Source organism: Typopeltis vanoorti, chromosome 12 (genome assembly GCF_054136105.1).
Source record: "Typopeltis vanoorti isolate ZY-2024b chromosome 12, IOZ_Tvanoo_1.0, whole genome shotgun sequence".
Classification (NCBI taxonomy): Eukaryota; Metazoa; Arthropoda; class Arachnida; order Uropygi; family Thelyphonidae; genus Typopeltis; species Typopeltis vanoorti.
Window position 1 is genome coordinate 5,186,640 of NC_143560.1, and position 15,019 is coordinate 5,201,658.

At 42.6% G+C, this 15,019-nt stretch overlaps 1 protein-coding gene across 2 annotated transcripts in view; it reads right to left on the minus strand.

Moving 5' to 3' along the window:
* LOC150100555 (nephrin-like) overlaps positions 1-15,019 on the minus strand; it is a 252,244-nt gene that overhangs the window by 73,565 nt on the left and 163,660 nt on the right. The window lies entirely within an intron of this gene.

Genomic DNA, 15,019 nt, shown 5'->3' on the forward strand with positions numbered 1-15,019 from the left:
GTGTCAAATAATAATACTTATAATTATTTGTCCGCGCGGTTAGCCTAGTGGCTTTGCGCTTCGCAACCATATGCCTGGGGAAGGAGTGTCCTAGGTTCGATTCCCGTCCACGACGTGAGGAGTTTAAGGATCTGCCATAGCCAAGTTAGCCGGTCTTGGGCGTGGACAGCAAGGTTTTTTCCCCAGTTTATCCTGGGGTTTTTCACTCCGCAAGCAGGCAAACCGGCCTCGTGAACACACAGGTTACAGTCATAAATACTCACGGCAAGGAAGGCAACGGGAAACCACCTTGCTCATAATCATCTCTTTCTAGAATGGTAGCATATAGCTACCCTCCCCCGGCCGTATGGCAGATGGGAACCAGAAGAAGAATAATTATTTGCAGAAATTTATAATTATCCGACAGAAACTAAAATATCCTCTAGTTGTTTTGAGCAGTGTATATATCACATTATTTCTTTTAGGTTAACTGGGATATATCGTTTTCGAAAATTAATATCTGCAAATATTTGGGCAACTGTGATGTCCAAATATGCATACATTTGCAGTTTATTAATTTCTCTATCATAATATCAGCAACCAGAATACTCAGGGAGTTATTTTCAAAGCTTGGAGCGATAAAAAGAGATCACGAATCCAGAACATTAAAAATATTCGTCTTCATCTGCTATGAGGTTTACCCTGTTTGTATTCCATTCTTTTCTGCTTGCATATATCAAAAATGATTTCTTCTGAAATATCTTCAAGATGGGCATACTAAGAAAAACAACTGCGCATAATCGTTTAGCAAATTTCGGTTATTCTTAAAACTTAAGAGTCTATATTCGGACGATCTTAAATGTTCTTTATTATTAAATGTAATAAAATCCAGGAACGAGAGGAAGTAAAAGTACAAAACTTCCGATCTTGTAATGCATCTTTTACAATTATAAAACTTGTGGGAACTGCGCTGCACCAATAGAAATTTGATGTCCCACTTAATTACAAAATTATTGTTGTAATTCAGTCTGAGCTGAATTCGAATATTCAAAAAGGTACAATTATTATTATATTTCTTTTTTTTAAGCTACAACAAACACTAGTTTTCCTTATTCTTTTTTTTGTATTACGAAGGGCAGAATTTGATTTAACAATACGCTTAGAGTTCGATTTCTATCTAAAAAACTGCACTCGTGTCTTGTATCAGATACGAACAAATCGATACGATATATTCCCGGGGTACATTTTCCTAAAATTCTTCAGACGTAGATTCGGTTGGAAGTTCAAAAGTTGTGATGTCGATCTATCCGACTACATCCTCAGAGGACCACTTCTTCCGCGTATCGAGTGAGTTCTAGACACGTGTGAAACGTAGCAAGAAACTACCAACACTTCACCTATTTTTCTCCACTGTCGTCAGAGGTTGTTACTAAAGCATTTGCGCAGTAAACGAGGCAGTATTCTTGGAACGAAAAAAAAAAAAGTGAAGAGTTGTTGCCACTTGTCCTGGTACTACTTTGCGGACTTCTCTTGTTTAATGCAACTTGAAAAATGTTGCTTAACGATTGCAATACAGCACACTAACGAATACAAAAATAAATAAATAAAGCTTCACTTTAGGCAGAAAATAAAGTCATTTATTCTCTGAAGTTATATTTACTTGCTTGAAATCTATAAGTATAGTATCGGCAAAATCTTGACTTCCTTGGAACCATGATGTAAAGAAATCAATCATGAAATATTTTTTGTAATAAAAAGAAATGTAATTTCTTAAAAAAGAGAATATAAAAGAAATAAAAAAGATGAAAAGTATAACCTACCTAAAGGACAGTTTAAAATGCGAAATACACCCAATAAAAGCCTGGATAGAATTCCATAAATAATGAGATATTGACAAATAGAGGTTAATTTTATATTTTTATTTTTCATATTTTATTCCAATTCTGCACAGAATGAAAAACGTAATTGTCTGAAAAGTAACGTATATAATACCATAATAATATATAACTTATGATATTCGTATAGACAAGCATAATAACCGAAGTTTAAAACAGGTTACGTTACTATTAAAGTTTTAGCACTAACAATGCACTGGTATGATACATTTTATATTTATAAAACGGATTTATTTTGTATTGATTCTATTTAATACAAATAAATGGATTCAGTTAAACAGCTGCATGATAAAATTATGAATATAAATTTGCACAGTTTAACATTAGACAGCATGCCAGTTTGTGTTGAATTCAAACTGTGTCTAAGTTCATGATCTTAATATTCAGTTCCATCTTTAAAGTCATCTCCAAATTTAACGTTATCTTAAAATTCTTTAAGATTAATTCAATATAAACATTATAATTGTAATGAAAATCCTTATTTATAAAACTTTAAACTTTATAAATGTTTCAGAGATTTATTTTTCAAATTTTCTCGTCCGACACCACTTAAAATTCTCCATTTAATTCATCAAAAAGTTTTCCTTGAAACACAACTATTGATAGGTGAATTAAATGGAAGATTTAAATAGTCCTTTTTAGGACTTCCAGGGTAACAAATAGCAATGCTGAACCGAGGAAATAAACTGAGGTTCGGCTGTTGCTGTTATCCTGGGTGTGAGTTTTCGAGTTCGCTCCCTTAGGGTTTTTGCCTTAAGGGAGCACCTTGAGTCTCCGGGGAATGTGTTCTCCGGCAGGGCCCGCTGAGGGGTTCTTGTCGGTGAATTATTTTCCTCGGAATTTGAGCGGTTCTGCTCAGGAGTCGGGGAGCCCATCGGGGTGCTAGGATGGGGCGGCCGACACTGAGTGGAGCCAACGCTGAGCGGTTCTGCTTAAACGGGGAGCCCGTCGGGGTGCTTGGACGGGGCGGCCGTCAATGAGTGGAACCAACGCTGAGACATGGACGGTCTTTCGCCCACTATGGAGTGGCCTAGAGATCGTCCGATTTTTTGAGATTTTACCCTTTACTTACTAATCAGGGTAACAAATAGCAATGCTGAACCGATGAAGTAAACTGAGGTTCGGCTGTTGCTGTTATCCTGGGTGTGAGTTTTTGTGTTCGCTCCCTTAGGGTTTTTGCCTTAAGGGAGCACCTTGAGTCTCCGGGGAGGGTGTTCTCCGGCACGGCCCGCTGAGGGGTTCTTGTCGGTGAATTAAATTATTTTCCTCGGAATTTGAGCGGTTCTGCTCAGTGGTCGGGGAGCCCGTCACTGAGTGGAACCAACGCTGAGATATGGACGGTCTTTCGCCCACTATGGAGTGGCCTAGAGATCGTCCGATTTTTTGAGATTTTACCCTTTACTTACTAATCAGGGTGACAAATGGCAATGCTGTAGCTAATGACGTTTTAACTGATGCTCGGCTATTGCCGTTACCCAGCCATGACTAGAGCTTTTTAGCTCAACAACACTCCATCCACACAGATTTACTTCATTCAGATGACGGGATAAAGGGTCAAGGACTCAGTCCATCGCCCAGTTCTTTTAAGAACTATTGATAGGGAGGAGTGGAATCAATCGGCTGTGAGATGTGTTTGATTGGTTCATTAATGCCCTTGGGGGTGATGGATAGCAACGCAAAGCTGTACCAATGAAGTTTAACTGAGGTTCGGCTGTTGCTGTTACCCACTTGGGCGATGAGTTTTTGAGTTCGCTCTCTTAAGGTTTTTGCCTTAAGGGAGCACTTTGAGTCTCCGGGGAAGGTGTTCTCCGGCACGGCCCGCTGAGGGGCTTTGTCGGTGAATTATTTTCCTCGGAATTTGAGCGGTTCTGCTCGGTAATCGAATTTCACTGAGTAGAACCAACGCTGAGATTTGGACGGTCTTTCGCCCACGAATGAGTGGCCTAGAGATCGTCCGATATTTTTGAGATTGAACCTTTACTTACATAGTCGATTGGTTCATTAATGCCCTTGGGGGTGATGGATAGCAACGCAAAGCTGTAGCAATGAAGTTTAACTGAGCTTCGGCTGTTGCTCTTACCCACTTGGGAGATGAGTTTTTGAGTTTGCTCTCTTGGGGTTTTTGCCTTAAGGGAGCACTGAGTCTCCGGGGAAAGTGTTCTCTGGCACGGCCAGCTGAGGGGCTTTGTCGGTGAATTAAATTATTTTCCTCGGAATATGAGCGGTTCTGCTCGGTACTCGAGTTTCACTGAGTAGAACCAACGCGGAGATTTGGACGGTCTTTCGCCCACGAATGAGTGGCCTAGAGATCGTCCGATATTTTTGAGATTGAACCTTTACTTACATAGTCGATTGGTTCATTAATGCCCTTGGGGGTGATGGATAGCAACGCAAAGCTGTACCAATGAAGTTTAACTGAGGTTCGGCTGTTGCTGTTACCCACTTGGGCGATGAGTTTTTGAGTTCGCTCTCTTAAGGTTTTTGCCTTAAGGGAGCACTTTGAGTCTCCGGGGAAGGTGTTCTCCGGCACGGCCCGCTGAGGGGCTTTGTCGGTGAATTATTTTCCTCGGAATTTGAGCGGTTCTGCTCGGTAATCGAGTTTCACTGAGTAGAACCAACGCTGAGATTTGGACGGTCTTTCGCCCACGAATGAGTGGCCTAGAGATCGTCCGATATTTTTGAGATTGAACCTTTACTTACATGGTCGATTGGTTCATTAATGCCCTTGGGGGTGATGGATAGCAACGCAAAGCTGTACCAATGAAGTTTAACTGAGGTTCGGCTGTTGCTGTTATCCCCTTGGGCGATGAGTTTTTGAGTTCGCTCTCTTGGGGTTTTTGCCTTAAGGGAGCACTTTGAGTCTCCGGGGAAAGTGTTCTCCGGCACGGCCCGCTGAGGGGCTTTGTCGGTGAATTATTTTCCTCGGAATATGAGCGGTTCTGCTCGGTACTCGAGTTTCATTGAGTAGAACCAACGCGGAGATTTGGACGGTCTTTCGCCCACGAATGAGTGGCCTAGAGATCGTCCGATATTTTTGAGATTGAACCTTTACTTACATAGTCGATTGGTTCATTAATGCCCTTGGGGGTGATGGATAGCAACGCAAAGCTGTACCAATGAAGTTTAACTGAGGTTCGGCTGTTGCTCTTACCCACTTGGGCGATGAGTTTTTGAGTTCGCTCTCTTGGGGTTTTTGCCTTAAGGGAGCACTTTGAGTCTCCGGGGAAAGTGTTCTCCGGCACGGCCCGCTGAGGGGCTTTGTCGGTGAATTATTTTCCTCGGAATATGAGCGGTTCTGCTCGGTACTCGAGTTTCACTGAGTAGAACCAACGCGGAGATTTGGACGGTCTTTCGCCCACGAATGAGTGGAATAGAGATCGTCCGATATTTTTGAGATTGAACCTTTACTTACATAGTCGATTGGTTCATTAATGCCCTTGGGGGTGATGGATAGCAACGCAAAGCTGTACCAATGAAGTTTAACTGAGGTTCGGCTGTTGCTCTTACCCCCTTGGGCGATGAGTTTTTGAGTTCGCTCTCTTAGGGTTTTTGCCTTAAGGGAGCACTTTGAGTCTCCGGGGAAGGTGTTCTCCGGCACGGCCCGCTGAGGGGCTTTGTCGGTGAATTATTTTCCTTGGAATTTGAGCGGTTCTGCTCGGTAATCGAGTTTCACTGAGTAGAACCAACGCTTAGATTTGGACGGTCTTTCGCCCACGAATGAGTGGCCTAGAGATCGTCCGATATTTTTGAGATTGAACCTTTACTTACATAGTCGATTGGTTCATTAATGCCCTTGGGGGTGATGGATAGCAACGCAAAGCTGTATCAATGAAGTTCAACTGAGGTTCGGCTGTTGCTCTTACCCACTTGGGCGATGAGTTTTTGAGTTCTCTCTCTTAAGGTTTTTGCCTTAAGGGAGCACTTTGAGTCTCCGGGGAGGGTGTTCTCCGGCTCGGCCCGCTGAGGGGCTTTGTCGGTGAATTATTTTCCTCGGAATTAGAGCGGTTCTGCTCGGTAATCGAGTTTCACTGATTAGAACCAACGCTGAGATTTGGACGGTCTTTCGCCCACGAATGAGTGGCCTAGAGATCGTCCGATATTTTTGAGATTGAACCTTTACTTACGTAGTCGATTGGTTCATTAATGCCCTTGGGGGTGATGGATAGCAACGCAAAGCTGTACCAATGAAGTTTAACTGAGGTTCGGCTGTTGCTCTTACCCCCTTGGGCGATGAGTTTTTGAGTTCGCTCTCTTAGGGTTTTTGCCTTAAGGAAGCACTTTGAGTCTCCGGGGAAAGTGTTCTCCGGCACGGCCCGCTGAGGGGCTTTGTCGGTGAATTATTTTCTTCGGAATTTGAGCGGTTCTGCTCGGTAATCGAGTTTCACTGAGTAGAATCAACGCTGAGATTTGGACGGTCTTTCGCCCACGAATGAGTGGCCTAGAGATCGTCCGATATTTTTGAGATTGAACCTTTACTTACATAGTCGATTGGTTCATTAATGCCCTTGGGGGTGATGGATAGCAACGCAAAGCTGTACCAATGAAGTTTAAAAGAGGTTCGGCTGTTGCTCTTACCCCCTTGGGCGATGAGTTTTTGAGTTCGCTCTCTTAGGGTTTTTGCCTTAAGGGAGCACTTTGAGTCTCCGGGGAAAGTGTTCTCCGGCACGGCCCGCTGAGGGGCTTTGTCGGTGAATTATTTTCCTCGGAATTTGAGCGGTTCTGCTCGGTAATCGAGTTTCACTGAGTAGAACCAACGCTGAGATTTGGACGGTCTTTCGCCCACGAATGAGTGGCCTAGAGATCGTCCGATATTTTTGAGATTGAACCTTTACTTACGTAGTCGATTGGTTCATTAATGCCCGTGGGGGTTGCGGATGGCAACAATGCATTGCTGTACCAATGAAGTTTAACTGAGGTTCGGCTGTTGCTCTTATCCCCTTGGGCGACGAGTTTTTGAGTTCGCTCTCTTAAGGTTTTTGCCTTAAGGGAGCACTTTGAGTCTCCGGGGAAGGTGTTCTCCGGCAGGGCCCGCTGAGGGGCATTGTCGGTGAATTATTTTCCTCGGAATTTGAGCGGTTCTGCTCAGTGGTCGGGGAGCCCGTCACTGAGTGGAACCAACGCTGAGATTAGGACGGTCTTTCGCCCACTGTGGAGTGGCCTAGAGATCGTCCGTATTTTTGAGATTGAACCTTTACTTCCATAGTCGATTGGTTCATTAATGCCCTTGGGGGTGATGGATAGCAACGCAAAGCTGTACCAATGAAGTTTAACTGAGGTTCGGCTGTTGCTGTTACCCACTTGGGCGATGAGTTTTTGAGTTCGCTCTCTTAAGGTTTTTGCCTTAAGGGAGCACTTTGAGTCTCCGGGGAAGGTGTTCCCCGGCACGGCTTGCTGAGTGGCTTTGTCGGTGAATTATTTTCCTCGGAATTTGAGCGGTTCTGCTCGGTAATCGAGTTTCACTGAGTAGAACCAACGCTGAGATTAGGACGGTCTTTCGCCCACTATGGAGTGGCCTAGAGATCGTCCGTATTTTTGAGATTTCACCTATACTTACATAGTCGGTGATTGATTTTATATGAGATGCCCATATAGGGTAACGGATGGCAATGCTGAACCAATGAAGTTTAACTGAGATCGGCTGTTGCTGTTATCCTGGGTTAATGATTTCGCTCTCTTAGGTTTTGTCCTAAGGGAGCACTTTGAGTCTCCGGGGAAAGTGTTCTCCGGCACGGCCCGCTGAGGGGTACTTGCCGGTGAATTATTTTCCTCGGAATATGAGCGGTTCTGCTCAGGGTCGGGGAGCCCGTCACTGAGTGGAACCAACGCTGAGATTAGGACGGTCTTTCGCCCACTATGGAGTGGCCTAGAGATCGTCCGTATTTTTGAGATTTCACCTTTACTTACATAGTCGGTGATTGATTCATTCAATCCAAAACCCTTGGGGGTAATGGATGGCAATGCTGTAGCCAATGAAGTTCTAACTGAGGCTCGGCTATTGCTGTTACCTTCCTGCCATGATCAGAGCTTTAATAGCTCAATAATACCTTATCCCTACACTGTCCTCTACAGATAACGGGGAAGATGAAAAGCATTCTGCTTCGCCCCTTTCAGCCAGTCCTTATAAGGACTATAAGGAACTATTGATATGGATTGTATTGAGGGATCAATCGACCGTGAGATGCGGTGATTGATTCATTCAATCCAAAACCCTTGGGGGTAATGGATGGCAATGCTGTAGCCAATGAAGTTCTAACTGAGGCTCGGCTATTGCTGTTACCTTCCTGCCATGATCAGAGCTTTAATAGCTCAATAACACCTTATCCCTACACTGTCCTCTACAGATAACGGGGAAGATGAAAAGCATTCTGCTTCGCCCCTTTAAGCTTGTCCTTATAAGGACTATAAGGAACTATTGATATTGATTGAAGATAGGTTTGTGCGTAAATTTCGGTAGTAGTAGTCAATGGTTTCCAAGTGTTTATTTATTCATTTATATGATCAGTGATTTTAATAGTTGTTATGATGAGAAACTTTGGTTTTGTAGTGTAGCAGCTAGATTAACTAGCAGAGACGTGTTTTTTAAAGTCGCGGATTATACTGTATTCAAGAACATAAGCGAAGGTAAGTGGACTCTAATTACAACGAGGGCGATTCGTTAGGCCTAACAGCTGTTAGAATCGCCATTGTTAGTGTATCTATTTCAAATCCATTTACTTGCGTTTCTGTCAGTGATGAATGTGTTAGATTTGGACGCCCACACAGATTCGCTGGATGAAGAGCCAGCGCTCATACTTGTAAATAAACTTCAAAGGAAATTTAAGCTCAAATGGCCATCAAACTTGATAGATCCTGATATCATTATAGACTCTCTAGATAAAGGACTGGCTTTCAGCTTCGTAAAGAAACTCCTTAAGAAGTTCGAGCTTGAATGGCCCGGCTTCCTGAATCTTTACTCTTTACCCGAAACTGATGAAGATCAAAATGAAGACGTTCCTCAAATTTAGGAAAAACTAAGTCCAATTATCTCTGACTCTACTCATTCAGATCAAGAAGAGAGGTACGCGCGTAAAAAACGCAAAACTCTCGCCTCGGAGTCAGTAAATGAAAATGGCATGGATGAAGATGCCTCCAACACAGATTCCTCTGCCTCCACCAATGAAAAGGTGCCTCCAGGCATTCTTAGGGAAAAACAGAGATGGACAGCCTTAAGAACCACCTTGGCCAACCTGCAGATAAATTACTCCACTGCCAAGAACACAGAGGAGGGCATCAAAATTCAGCCCACTACAGTGTCTGACTACAGAAATCTAACCAAGGAGTTGGACACAAGAGGTATACAATATCATACCTTCACACTTACCTCGGAGAAAAATTTTAAAGTACTCCGAAGAGTATCTGAAGACATTGAAACAGCTGAAATAGCTGCTGACCTCAACATGCAAGATCAGCCTCCCATCAAAGTCAGTAGAATGTACAGAGCTAACAAGACCCCTATGCCTCTAGTATTGGTGGAAATACACAACATCTATAAAGATATTTATAACTTGAAGACAATCTGTGGGCTTAAGGTCTCACCAGAGCCACTTAGGAAGAGGGCCTCTTCTGGGCAGTGCCATAGATGCCAAAAATTTGATAATGCCCATAAGTTGTGCAAAGCTCAAAACAGATGTCTGAAATGTGGTGACACCCACCCCACATATACCTGCTCCAAACCAAAAACCACCCCGGCTAAGTGTGCTAATTGTGGTGGCCCCCACCCTGCAAATTACAGAGGGTGCATTTGCCACCCAAAAAACAGACAAACTGAGTTAATCAGTCATTCTACCTCACTGACAGAAATAAAAGCACCAGAAGCTCAAGTTCATCAGGTTCCTATTAGCTTGAACAAGATGCCAGGTGTTCACCCACCATCAACTGAGCCCCCTAAGAAAATAAATCTTCAACACCAAACAAGAACATATGCTGATGTGGCCGCCCCAAAAAAGCAATCCATGACCAGAATATGACAAATCCACATTCAAATATAACAGCCATCATCACCTCTTCTCTTGTAAATATGTTACAGGATTTCAGTAACGCAAATCCATCACTGAGCACTACAAAAAGTTTCTTGCAGCAAGCACAGTTCATTTTATCTGCACTCTCCAATGCATAGGAAAAAATTTACCCCAGATTATCTCATGGAATGCCAACGGCCTTAAAAATAAAATACTAGAAGTGCAGGAATTCAATGACAGATATAATCCGGATATATTATTAATTAATGAGACTCATCTAAGACCTGCTGACAATCCTAAATTCAAAGGATATCAACTCTACAGGAATGACAGACTGGATTACAGAGGTGGTGGCACAGCCATCCTCATTAAAAATCACGTCAATCATCATACTGTAGCCATTCCTACAACCACCAATCTCGAACTTACAAGTATCAATGTCATCACAAACTCTATCGGAAACATAAAAATATATTCTGCTTATAACCCACCATCAAAAACATTGCTGACCACAGATCTGGATGCTATCCTCGGCATTAAACTGCCGGTTATTATTGCCGGAGATTTTAACGCAAAACATCATGCCTGGAGCAGTAGGTTTATAAATAGGAATGGCCGCATCCTCTTTAACTACACAAACTCAAATTGCGCAACTGTGGCTGGTCCCTCAGTGCCAACTCACCACAGTCCTACTGGCAGCTATATCCGACGTCTTGGATATAGCTGTCTTTCAGAATGTCAACCTTCAGTACTCCCTGGAATCATTGAATGAGTTATCATCAGACCACAATCCTATTCTGCTCCAACTGGGTTATCAGAGGGATCTTCCCCATTCGCCTCATACCTTCATTCTCTGGGAAAAACTATCCAAAATGCTTCCAAACTACATTGATCCAATCCCTCATATTAATTCCAAGGAAGAAATTGATTCTGCTGTCAATACACTTACTGATCAAATCAACACAGCCATAGCATCTATCGCCTCAAATTCAGTTGCCTTCAAGCCTAAACGACTACCAGATGACATAATGAACTTAATCAGGGAGAAAACTAAAGCAAGAAAAAGATACCACAACACCAGAGCACCCCAAGACAAGAAATATCTCAACAAAATGAACAGTGCAGTGAGAGATCTACTTAAAGACCATAGAAACAAACTATGGGGAAGATAAATTAGCCTCCATATCACCTGGTGATCAATGCGTTTGGAAGTTCCTGAGAAACATCAAAAACAAAAACAAATCTCTTCCTCCTCTCAAATCTGACCTGAACATTGTTTACACAGATGCAGAAAAAGCCGAAACTATAGCTAAATATTTAGAAAAACAGTGTAGCCCTTCACACAATAATCTAAATTTCAATCATATTTACAAAGTCCACTGCCACGTCAGATACTTGTTAAAACGGCCTGATACCTATACCAGCCAACTCACACCTACTTCCCCAGCTGAAATTTATGATATTATAAAGAATTTAAAGAATAAAAAAGCTCCAGGGCCTGACGGCATCTCCAACAAAGTTATTAAACTGCTACCCCGAAAGGCCATCGTATATCTCACAACAAAAATGCCATGTTCAGGTTTAAGTACTTCCCCTCTGCATGGAAGTTGGCAGACGTAGTTCCTATATACAAACCAGGCAAGGATCCTCAGCAGCTTCAAAGTTATCGTCCCATAAGTCTGATATCTAATTTGGGCAAAATAGCAGAAAAAGCTATCCTTTCCAGAATTCAACTTTCAGTAAAAAAATTAAACATCCTTCCTTCAGAACAGTTTGGTTTTCGCCAATTTCACAGTACCACCCAACAAATTCATAGACTAATAGAATTCATTATCACAAGTTATAATTGGCATCAATACACCGGAGCAGTTTTTCTTGATTTAGAAAAGGCGTTCGACAAATTATGGCACTTTGGACTGCTATACAAGTTGATTTTGGCTGGCATTCCATTAAGTCATTTCTTAGTGACAGACGAATGCAAGTCAAACTAAATGATATATTATCTACCCAGCGACGCATCTTGGTAGGAGTTCCTCAAGGGTCCCTTCTGACACCGATACTTTTCGCGATTTACATGGCGGACATTCCGCACAATCCAATGTCATCCATTATTGCCCTATACGCAGACGACACAGCTATACTAGCCAGATCTATTAAACCGCACCTCGTCACCAAGAAACTGCAAGAAAACCTGCAGAGATTAGAGCACTGGTTCTCGGAATGGAGACTGCAAGTAAACCCTCAGAAGAGTATCGCCATGCTCTTCACTAAAAACACAATATCTCCCAAAGATGACATCTTCCTATTTAATACCAAGATTCCCTGGAAACCAGAAGCTAAATATCTGGGTGTACTGCTGGACAGAAAACTAACTTTCAGTTCACATATAAAAGCCTGATGTTCGAAAGCATCAAGAGTCATTGCACAGCTTTACCCTCTTATCAATAGGAATAGCAAGCTGGATACCAAAATAAAACTACTCCTTTATCAATTGATGATTCGACCCAGTATTACTTATGCTTCCCCAGCCTGGAGCCACACCTCAAGTACAAATATCCTCAAACTACAGAAAGTGCAAAACAAATGTCTCCGCATGATCTTGAACGCACCATGGTATGTCAGAAATGTCCAACTCCACCGGGATACAAATATCCCCTGCATCTACTCTTTCCTGCAGTCTTCAGCAGTAAAGTTCTTCTCAGTATCCTCTTCACTTCCAAATGAATTAGTGCAACAAGCACCCAATTATAATGAAACAGACTTCTCAAAATACAGGAGACCGAAGGCAATCCTACTTCCAAATGAAGATCTCTAAATCACACTCACTCAGGCAGAGCATTTAGCTCAACTTTTCCTCACACAGCAATCCTTATCAGATAGCAGGGAATAAAAAATCATTTTACTTCACCCTTATAGTCAGCAACGTCTTGCGTCTTGCGTCTTGCGACTATTGATATTAGGCGGTGAGGTAAGCGGAAGAAAAGTCCTTTTTAGGACTTCCAGGGTAACAAATGGCAATGCTGTAGCCAATGAGATTTTAACTGAGGCTCGGCTATTGCCGTTACCCAGCCATGACTAGAGCTTTTTAGATCAATAACACTCCATCCACACAGATTTTCTTCATTCAGATGACGGGATAAAGAGTCAAGGACTCATTCCATCGCCCAGTTCTTTTAAGAACTATTGATATTAATAACATTGACATTAATAGTCATCTGCTGAGATAAATATATACATACGTACATACAACTTCAAGGTCCACCTTTCCTAATTGAGTTGTGGGGCAACAGCTGCAAGAGGAACTTCCAATGGTCACGATCTTCTGCCACCAAGTTCAGGTATTCTGGTGGGATTCCCAAACGTGTTCACCCAAGGTTTTGGATATAAGCTATCCAGCGAGTTCTTGGCCTTCCACCCTCTGGCTTGGCAAAGAGGGCCTGCTGAGGGATCCTCTCTTGTGGCATTCTGACCAGGTGCTCGTACCAACGTACCTGTGATCTCTCAACAGCAGGAGAAGCAGCGGTTGAGTATTGAGGGTTTCCCGAATTGCAGAGCTTCTGATTCTGTCGAGTCTTGCAGCCCCGCAACCCATCGAAGGAACTTCATTTCAGCCGATTAGATTCGTGTCTGCATTCTTTCGGTCATTACCAAACTCTCATGACCATAGGTGAGGATGGGGACATAGACTGTATTGAAGACAGCCCGCTTTGCCTTCTGGCTTAACTCCCGCTTCAATACTATCGAACGGCCAAGCTCCCGCAATATTGAGCTTGCTAAGCCAATTCGAGCATCTAGCTGTACGTCCCATTTTCCATCACTCGTGAATATGGACAGAAGGTATTTAAACTTCTCCACCTGCCTCATTAGGACTCCACTTACATTTAGAGTGCACCGGGATTGTTGTCTTGAGACCACAAATGTTTCAGTTTTGGCCACACTGATCTTCATTCCGGCGTCTGCACAAACAGATAAAACCTATTCAGGGTCCGCTGGAGGTCATCTGTGGAAGAGCTAAGCAGAACTAGGTCATTTACAAAAAGCAGACGTCCAATACACTACATTTTCCAATTCTGACACACTCACTGCCTCGGATGTGCCTATCAATCCAGTCCATAAATATTATGAAATGGAGGGGTGACAGAACACACCCTTGGCGGAGGCTAACGGAGACTGTGAAAGGTTCAGACATGGGCATTCATGCAAGGACTTGATGGCAGCTAATAGTTGGCCATCCACTCCATACTCCTGTACTACTTGCCAAAGCTTATCCCGAAGAACCCGGTCATATGCCTTCTCCAAGTCCACAAAACATGTGTAGACATTCTTGGCATATTCTCAAGATTTCTCAAAGACTTGCCTTAAACTGAAGATTTGGTCAGTTGTGCTTCTACCAGGACGAAAGCCACATTGTTCTTCCTGGAACTGTGACTCAACTATGCTCCTGCACCGTCTTTCCAAGCACTTAGCATACACTTTCCCAGGCAGGCTGAGCAGAGAGATGCCACGATAGTTACTGCAATCCTTCTGGTCTCCGTTCTTGAAGACTGGTATTATTATGCCTGCCTGCCATTGCTTTGACTTTGTTTGCATTTGCAAACAAAGTATTCTGGTTTGAGTTTCCTCTAGCAGAGTGCTGAGGAGTGGTGTCTAAGGGAGACTGTAACATATTTTTCGAGCGGGTCCCTCTGCCTAAAACCCGAACACGTCCCTTGGTAACCCGCGCGACGGGCGATGCGGTATGAACATTTTTGATGGCCTGATCATGTTACAGTGTTTGATAATGTCCTGTTAGCACAAGACGAAATGACACAGCAAAATAGGAAAGATTCCCCTCGAATACTTTAATAGCATTCGGGGGAAGGAGCAAGAAGAGAAGAAAGAAAGAGCAAGGGAGAAGAGGAGGGACCAGTCTACAGATTATATTAATATATTAATATTAATATATTTATATATTAAAATAAATATATTAATATTAATAACATCATCCGCTTATAAATATATTGATATTAATAACATTGATATCAATAACATCATCCGCTGATAAATAAATATCAATAACATCATCCGCTGATAAATAAATATCAATAACATCATCCGCTGATAAATTAATAGTGCTGCATCATTATCGAGCGATGTTTCACAAAGTAA